This window comes from Berghia stephanieae, chromosome 4 (assembly GCF_034508935.2).
Source record: "Berghia stephanieae isolate SIO BIC M18660-M18661 chromosome 4, UCSD_Bste_1.3, whole genome shotgun sequence".
Classification (NCBI taxonomy): domain Eukaryota; kingdom Metazoa; phylum Mollusca; class Gastropoda; order Nudibranchia; family Aeolidiidae; genus Berghia; species Berghia stephanieae.
The window spans coordinates 26,798,509-26,808,508 of NC_088363.1; the positions used below are offsets into that span (position 1 = coordinate 26,798,509).

Genomic DNA, 10,000 nt, shown 5'->3' on the forward strand with positions numbered 1-10,000 from the left:
GGGGGTTGGAGGGGGACTGAAAGATATTTTTTTGCAATTAATACCAGGTATATTTCGCTCTCTTATCGTGGAATTCTTTCCAATGTTAAGAGAGGAAATGGTTTATAATAATTTAAAGAAATTGATTGTAATCAAAATAATGAGAGGAACCCCTAACCTAACCGATATCGATTCAGTGCATGTACCCCCACCTTATTGTCATACTCGCAAACCGGAAGTATGACACACAACCCATGTGCTAAAAATGATGGATCTTTTTTCGATGGGATTTAAAGAAACAAATGTGATTTTTCGACACGATGTCAAATCAATCTCGCAATGCACGCAAACCATCTTCATGTCAATATGATTCAATCGGTACTTTTTATTCTTCATGCTGGCTAGAACTTTTTCACATGTCATGTGATATTGATGTATAAAAGTCAAAACATGATCAGATTTATAACGTTTTTTCTCCTTTGGATACACTTTTATGCTCGACGGAGTATTTCATAAGGGCGTCCGCCATTGTTCCGATAGTTTAGAACCAGTTACTAAGTTAATATGCGTCATTACGAGGGAAGTGATGTCCTGACTGTTGAAGCCTATTGTACACAAATATGCAAAATTTGATGACAATTGACCCAATGGTTTCGGAGCCTTAGTGTTACAAAAATTCAATTTGCCAAATATATAATAGGATCCTAACTAAGGTTTACATTTTTACTCACTTTGTAAGCTTTATGAAAGAAAGAAAGAAAGAAAAGAAAAGAGAGCACAATGATATTTTGAACTGAGGCCCTCCAATTTCAAGAATGTATTCCAGAGTTTCAACTGCGATTTGATCCTGCCTTACTTGTTTTATTCATAAGTGAGTTAATGAATGCTCAACAATCTTCAGCATGGCCAGTGTCTTTGAAAATGATTGACAATAATGATAAAATTTAAAAAAATGATGTATCAATACGATGTCAGTATAAAATAATCCGATATCGACAACGATAATGGCAATTATCATATCAATATATATCTGGCCCATCGGCTCATTATTTAAGAGGAAAAAGTTGTCCCTATAGCTCACTACTAGAGCGCTTGCTCCTGTCAACTCAACAATGATTGGGTAGCTGGGTCTCTTAGATATGGCGGGAAGTACTGTGCTCTAAACTAGCGTCCTATCCAAAGGGTGGCAAGTAATTGTTATGGTCCATTTAACGATACAACAACTAGGATAAACTCCGGTACCATTGGCCCCAAGGCTGTGAAGGACTACGACTATATTTTCAAATAAAACAACAACGATATTTCAAAATAAGAATGGCAATAGAATGTTATGTTGCCAATCGATGAGATTATCATATAATATGCATAATACGAGAAGATTCGGTGCCTGATTTTGTTCAAAAGACATCCTAGTTTTCCATTCCATTCTTATCACCTCTTGCTCGTAGACATAGCCATTACTTCATAAATCACTTTTTAAGAATATTTGCGTCTGTGTTGCCAACAGGGATAGATAAACATTAGTTGAGGGTTGCGATGATAATCTATGAAAAGCAGGTTTGATTTATTCTTTAAAAAAACAAAAACAACAGAGACGGACTCTATTCACACCCATAATAATAATAATATGTGAGAAAATAGAAATAATTCATGCAACATAAATCTAATTAACATATTATTATTATTATTATTATTATTATTATTATTATTATTATTATTATTATTATTATTATTATTATTATTATTATTATTATTATTATTGTTATTATTATTATTATTTTTATCAACATCATCATTATTGTGTATCATTATTATGACTGTTATAATAATAAGAATATTATTATTATTATTATTATTATTATTATTATTATTATTATTATTATTATTATTATTATTATTATTATTATTATCATTATTATTATTATTATTATTATATTATTATTATTATTATTATTATTATTATTATTATTATTATTATTATTATTATTATTATTATTATTATTATTATTATTATTATTTATTATTATCATCATCATTATTATCATTATTATTAATATTATTATTATTATTATTATTATTATTATTATTATTATTATTATTATTATTATTATTATAATCATTATTATTATAATTATTTTTATTAATCTTGTCATCAATATTATTATTATCTTTATCTTCGTCATCATCGTCATCATCATCATTATCATCATCATCATCATCATTATCATCATCATCATGATCATCATCATCATCAACATCATCATCATTATCGTCGTCGTCGTTACCATCATCATCATCATCATCATCATCATCATCATCATCATCATCATCATCATCATCATCATCATCATCATCATCATCATCAACAACAACAACAGCCTCTCGTATATTGAGCATGGCCGATTATTCTGAAAAAAACAAACAAACAAACAACAAAACAAACAAACCCGGAAAATGTATTTCACCAAGTCGTATTTCATGACAAATGGAGAGGTGATGGTGATGATATGTGAGATAATTAGACGGATCGGTTCTTTATTTAATAATTTAACTGCGGTACTCGGGGAAAGACACGTTTTAAAAATTTGGCTAGAAAACTCGTCCTTCGAATATCGATTAATTTATATTACCTTCATCTTGGCAAATCTCTCAAGCCTAAGGAATATTTCGCGAGGTCTCAGGTTTTGAGTTTTTGCCAAGATGAGGGTCATTTAAATCGATCGATATTTGAAGGACGAGTTTCCTAGCCAAATTTTTAAATAACTGTCTTTCCAGAGTACTGCAGTTAACTGGTAAAACTGTTCCCTTCACTCAAAAACCAGCATCGTTTATAATAAATGCTAAGCAGCTGTATCACTCGACCCCAGATTGTGAGTTTTTCGGCACCAGATTCCTTTGGTATTTGGTTCATCTCTCATAAAATAGTGTTAGAAAGCGCTTCACAAGGGGTCCTTATCCAAAAGCAACACTTAACATGCAGAACGATGCACGACGCCTGCTAGGCGATATTATATATATATATATTTTTTCGACACAGACAACGCTGTTAACGACCAGGTACTCCTTGTACAACTGAACATAGCAAGAGAATGTGAGTAAAAGTATTCACCTTTGCATGGCTCAGAGAGGGACTCGAACTCTGGACCTACCAGTCCGGAGGCTTGTGCATTTCACTAGACCATAAAGCTGCACTCTTATTGAAGAGGGAAGTTCCATCAAATTTTAATTAAATAACATTCTCATTATTCATCCCCGAGGGGAAATGTGTGTCTTTAGGGTCTATTATTCCAAGGGAAGGTTGATATAGCCCAAGCGTCAGCCGCAGTGCCGCGCCTCAAAGTAAGCTATTGCGAGGTGATTTGCCCAAGGCCACACAACGTGGCGGTTGGTCGAAATCGGTTCCATTTGGGTACAAAGCTAAGACCATACCGCTGAGCTATTCTGCCCTATATTTTGATATAGTATATAATGGGACCCACCGTACCAAACTGGCATTATGTCGGAATGAATGAGAATGAAAATTGAAGTTAAAAATCAAAATGTGACCGATCTTATCAATATGGTATTGTGTAGAGATGACCTAAAAGAAGTCCCAGGTTTGAGAGTTTTTGACAAGATGAGGGTCATTTTAATAGATCGATATTTGAAAAATGAGTTAATTTGCCAAGAAATTATTTTTTGAGTAAGATAAATATATTTTTTTTATCTTTGAACTTGTGATATGAATGTATATAGAATCAATATTTGAGATTTTTGTTACTGTAAGTCAATGCTAAAATAAGCACAGTCTTTATCAGGGAAAGAATTTTATAATTTTTATAATATGTTCCTAAATGAACTTGTTAGCATATGGCGACAAGAAATAGACGTCTAAATATAGATTTTAATTGTATCAATCATAGAAACATTTCTTTCATTCTTCCCGTCACCAAAGTTTCTTCTCGTTCCAGAAAGAGGCATAGATAAAAAGGAATCTAGACCGGTCTAGTATGAATTGTCATGAAATAATCCTGGCATACAACTTGTGTTAAATTACACTAAATTGTCCTTACGTCATACATAAAATGACAAAATTATATCTATGAAATATGTAAAGTGATACAGACATTATACCACCCAAAGAATGTAAACGACTTAATTACCACATTTCACAACAATGATATTTCACGCTAAGATTACCGAGATATTCAGATTCGGTGTATTGTTTACAATATCATTTTAACTCAGGCAATTTAAAAATAAATGTAGATAAGTACAATGTTACGTTGTAATAAGAACGGGCTTTATCAATTTAGTGGCTGTAAAATGTTTTCAAAATCATCCACACCACGAGAGGTGCTCATACACCTTTCAAAACGTTCAATAATAAAATAAGTCGACTCAGATGAATACTATGTAGGTTGAGAAAGGTGGGGTCTGCCTGAAGCCTGGGATCGCGAAAATACTAACGAAAGAATGAAAATAGAAAGGCTTCGGATGGGAACAATACAGATAAAATGGACGTTTAGGGTACCCGTTTGGGTTTGTACCCGAAACGTCCATTGTCTGTATTGTTCCCATCCTAAGCCTTCTCCATTTTGATTTTTTCATTAGTACTCTATATAGGTTGTAGGCAATGACAAATATTGCAAAAGTGCGTGTTCAGAAAAAAAGAAACAACCCCCCACCCCCCCAAAAAAAAACAACAAAAAAAAACAAAAAAACAAAACAACAACAACAAAAAAAACACCTCCAAAAACAAACAACACAAACAAACCCACAATAAAGCAACAGCAACAACAATAACAACAACAACAACAACAACAAAAACAGCCCTAAAACAAACACCCCCCCCCTCCCCAACCCAATATATACGAATAGATTAAAAATTTGGCTCTAGATGAATGCTCCCTTGGGGAAATAAATGAAGCACTATGAAGCGTTTTGAGCTGGAAAAAAACAGTGGAAATTCTCTGTGTGAATAGTTGATATTGCTCATTCATGTATTTATTTATCTTAAGCTCATGTGACGTATACCATAAATGGTCTAAAGTAATGTTAAATATTTACAAGATGACACAGACTTGTAGATGGCAGTGAAAAGACATCCACATGACTGTATCTCTAAATGCCGCCACTGACCGTAACACATTCAAACTTTGTCTTATCCAAGAAACCTGAAGAAACGATTCCTTTTGAGCAACTTTAACCAAAGTGCCAAGATTTTCCTTGGGGTATGTAGAACAAAATGAACTATAACGATTTTTTTTACAATGGCTAACGTGTTTAGCAGTTAAGGTCTTTGCTTCGTCCCCAGAAGGTACCGAGTTCGGCTCCCCACCGCGCGGTTTTGTCTTGAGCAAATCACCTCGTCCTAGCTCACTTTCGCGGCGCTGCACTGCGATACAAAATCCTTCCAGTCCTTCCTTGCAGTGGACCCGAGAGACAAATTTCCCCCTGGGATTAAATGTTGGGAATTTCATTTCTTTCTTTTTTTTTCTTTTTTTTTTTTTGAACATGTAAATATATTATGCGCGTTGTTTGGATTGGAAGGCAGTTCATTTCAAAGTTTCCCCCTCAAGAGATAACATAGCCGAAGCTTCTCAATCATTGCTGGCTAGACAAAGTAACCCGTTTTAGATGAGTTTTTTATCTTTAAATGCACAGATCAAGAAAATATAACTTCACCTTATTCTCAACATATGACGATTTTTTTGGATTTTAGGTTTGATGAATTATTCTTACCTTTGCGGTTAGAAATTTGATGCCAAGAAGGAAGGATAAAGTTGCAATTGTATGGTGGAGAAGAAAATCAGTTGGAACTCCGAAGCTTGTAATAGATAGTCAGAAATATTTTTTTTTATAATCTGACTCAAATTACATAGGTTTTAACATTTAGGGGGTTTGTATTCAAATTTCATTTTTCAATCAAATAGTCTCTTTTTCATGAAAAAAACGTTGGACTGTTAATTTTTATGTGAGCATATTCCGTATTCTATTGTTTTGTTGTTTTTTAAACCCCAACAAATCAAAGAAAAATCCTTGAGCATTGATATAGGGCAAAAGTCCACTAAACGTGACCAAAGCGCTTTACAATGGGTTCCCAGCCAACAGCAACACTTAACGATAGGACGAGACATGACGCCGGTTTGGCTACGCTGTTACCGGCCAGGTTCTTATTTTACACCTGAGCACGGTGAGAGAATGTGAGTAAAGAGATTTTTTTCTAAGGACTCAACCATGCGCCGCTCAGAGTGGGACTCGATCCCAAGATCTTCCGACCCGAAGGCGAATGTCATACTAATAGATCACATAGCTGAATCAAATACTATTTTTATAATATTCTCGTAACTCCTGGAATAAAAGACTGATGGAAAAATACACTCATTGTTATCTGCTACTTATTAGGATTAAGTACGTTTTAATAAGATTAATCGAATTTGCATAAAAGATGATGATTCTGTACTTTTGAATCTACGAATCTACGGCGCAATAACAGTTTCCGAAGGACATGAAGACAGCTGTTTTGATTGTCAAATTTCGCGATGACGGATGCAAAAAAATAAGTAAAATAAAAAAAAAATATCCGCATAACAACTTTTACTTTTGTAACTAATGGATATGTTCACCACTGTCATAGTTTTCCCTTTAAACAGACAATCTAAATTATGGTTTCAGAATTCGTATATTAAGTTAGATAATATTGCAATGTGTAATATATTTTTGTATGGTATAGTATAATATATTAGAATATTATACAGTAAAACATCATATTATTTCATATTATATTACATTTTATAGTAGTGTACATAAGGAGCGATAATATGTTATGTCTATATGAAAGATGGACACACACAAATACAGAGAGGGGATATATATATATATATATATATATATATATATATAATATATATATATATATATATATATATATATATATATATATATATATATATATACATAGAGAGAGAGAGAGAGAGAGAGAGAGAGAGAGAGAGAGAGAGAGAGAGAGAGAGAAGAGAAAGAGATGAATGAGAGAGAAAGAGAGAGAAAGAAGGGGGAAAGAATGAAAGAAACAAAGAGAGAGAGAGAGAGAGAGAGAGAGAGAGAGAGAGAGAGAGAGAGAGAGAGAAAGACAGAGAGAGAGAGAGAGAGAGAGAAAGTGAAATTTATATAGAAAAAAGAGGGTGAGACACACACACACACACACACACACACAGAGAGAGAGAGAGAGAGGGAGGAGAGAGAGAGAGAGAGAGAGAGAGAGAGAGAGAGAGAGAGAGAGTAGAGAGAGAGAGAGAGAGATAAAGTGAAATTGAGAGAGAGAGAGAGAGAAAGAAAGAAAGAAAAAGAAAGAAAGAAAGAGAAGAGAGAGAGAGAGAGAGAGAGAGAGAGAGAGAGAGAGAGAGAGAGAGAGAGAGAGAGAGTTTACACAATCTGTAATGCTCAGGAACTGCAGTCGTTATTATTATCCACTGCGGTTACTGCAGATTAATTGGCAATTTTACAATTTAATTTGTTATTTTTATTTTTATTTAGCCAAGCATTATTATTGTATCCCCATTCCGTCTCTGTGTCATTATGTCTCGAGGAATTTTCTTTTCCATAGCGCCAAAATAATCATTTCGTTTATACATTTGACATTTTGGACTATCTGCGCTTGTTCATGCTATTCCCTTATCTCGTTCACTCGTACTGCTTATGTATCTGAGAAAACTTGGATATAACAATACAGCTCATCGCTGTAACAAATTACAGTCATTTACAAAGCGAGATAACTCTTCTCGTTGATGCCGGAACGAAAAGGTAAATTAATATTGGCATAGCAAACAAGAAACTTCGACTTATCCGAAGAATTTTGTTACAAAGTTATTGAATGTGGCATTCGGATTATGACCGATGAAATACGTTTTAAAGTGCAATCATGAACATAAGAAGTCGATCATTCCACAAAAAGGAAGAAGCAATTTAGTTTGTCATAGCCTAAATCTTTACAACATAATCCTTGGTAATCTTAAGCATGAGTTTTCAATTGTATATATACAACAATTCATTCGTCTTTATGTTGATCTATAGATAGAATGAATTTGACGTCACTCGGGTCTTTGCTATTGTTTTTTGCCATTCACGTTTATGAGTAATTCTCACTTAACTGTATTATCCAGACTATAAAAGTTCATGGTTACGCATAGTTTTGTCTATTGGTCCATTATACGAGTACTACCGGATGGAAATGTTGTGAGCTTCTTAGCCAAGCACATAGCCAGAATCCATCTCGCAATATCCCACTTTCAGAAAACGTGTGGATCGGGCACTTATTGTATCAATGGTGATGAGAAAAATAGGGTATGGAGAAATTCCAGATGAAACCAGAGAAAGAACAGTAATGGGGTCAGTGCCAAACTCAGGATCTAATTGACACGGCTGGATGGCTCAGTCAGTTGTGTGCGACCACTCGCTGTCCTCTCTCTCTCTCGGCCAGGCGGAGGGTGTCGTGTCAATTAGATCCTGAGTTTGACACTGACCCCGTGACTTTTTATTTTCTGTTTTCATCTGGCCCTTCTCCTCCATACCCTATTTTTTTTTCAATATCCCATATTCGAATTTCAATACAGCTTATCTTTTTTTAATGTATTGATCTCAGGAAGGGATATTATCTCTGAGTGAAAAAGCACCACTCTGAGTTGTGGTAAGAATAGCAACCCCATGAGCTAGCTAGTTGACTTAATCCGAGTAGGACTCGATTACAATACCTACTCTGCCGTACTCTGGAAAAATCAATATTTTAAAATTTGTCAAGAAAACTCGTCCTTCAAATACCGATCGATAAGTCCCACGTTGAGAGTATTTTGCCAAGACGAGGGTCATTTAAATCGATCGATATTTGAAGGACGAGTTTTTTGGCCAAACTTTAAAATATGTGTTTTTCCAGAGTACGGCAGTACTGGTTAAGAGACAAACCATATAAACGGAGCCACGATATACTTACTAACAACCATGATATATTTATTGAGTGAATGCATTTGGTTTCAAATTCAGCCCCTTCATTGGTGATCAAATTATAATTACAAAAACCTAATAACACGGGACTTGTTTTTATTTATGAATTGTGTGCTGATGTGACTTTTGCTATTTTGGAGAAACCATCGAGCCCCCAAACATAATATGGCAGTGTTTACATTTGTGTGTTCATTATAAAGATGTTCACTGTGTTAGACAACTTAGGGACATAATCTGTGACTATAGCATTACCCTGATACGATACAAATATATTATGGTTAACGAAAAACATTTAATACGCACATTTTGACAATAAATCTATCTACATATCTCTAAGTCAAATTCAAAGAGTGTATCAATGGCATAAAATCATTTCTGAGACAATACCTATACAATTTTTGTTCTTTTATGTGGTCGTATTCTTAAGGGCTTAATGCATTATTGCACCAGAGGCAGCAGCCTCTAATGGTGCTCACACTACTATGTTATGACAATCGACCCAAGATGCAAATTCCGTACCGCACTCGTGTACGGTCGCAAACCCGCTCGGAATCTTCGTCACAATGCACCGTTCAACCAGATACTCTGCGGTTTCGGGCTCGTTACCACAACGGGTGCAGGTACATGTTGGACAGGTGGCAAGGCCCCACTGATGTAGTGAGTGAGTTGTTAAGCAGGTTCTCGACCGCAGCCGATCTTCTATATAAGAAGTCACTGGCTGCCACCCAATGTCTTCTCTTGCTGGTGGAAAAGCCTGGCAACTTTTCCCCCAGTTTCGAGGAGTAATGTCTCTGCCCCCTCGAGGGATTGAATTCGTCCAAACCGACTTCCATTTTGTATATGCCGCTCTGTCCGAAGTCAGGGAAGCTACGCACAAGGGCTGTCGGGACTTATTTCGGCTCGAAACGAGGGCACCGTCCATTATGCGCTTGAGAGGGGTATTCCTATTCCCTCTCTCTTTGATCTTATTAAGCCAGATGTTTGTTATCGTCTCCCGTTGGACATCGGGGACTGGATTGCTGCCATTATCGGGCCCCATTCT

General features: G+C 35.2%; 1 protein-coding gene across 4 annotated transcripts in view; it reads left to right on the top strand.

Moving 5' to 3' along the window:
- LOC144970340 (transforming growth factor-beta-induced protein ig-h3-like) overlaps positions 1–10,000 on the top strand; it is a 99,859-nt gene that overhangs the window by 1,213 nt on the left and 88,646 nt on the right. For 2 of the 4 annotated variants that reach the window (XM_078909870.1, XM_078909868.1), the window contains exon 2: positions 5,032–5,192. The exons of the other annotated variants lie outside the window; for them this stretch is intronic. The gene's annotated coding sequence lies outside the window, so the exon portion shown is untranslated. The remainder of the gene's footprint in view (positions 1–5,031; positions 5,193–10,000) is intronic. 4 annotated transcript variants of the gene reach the window in all.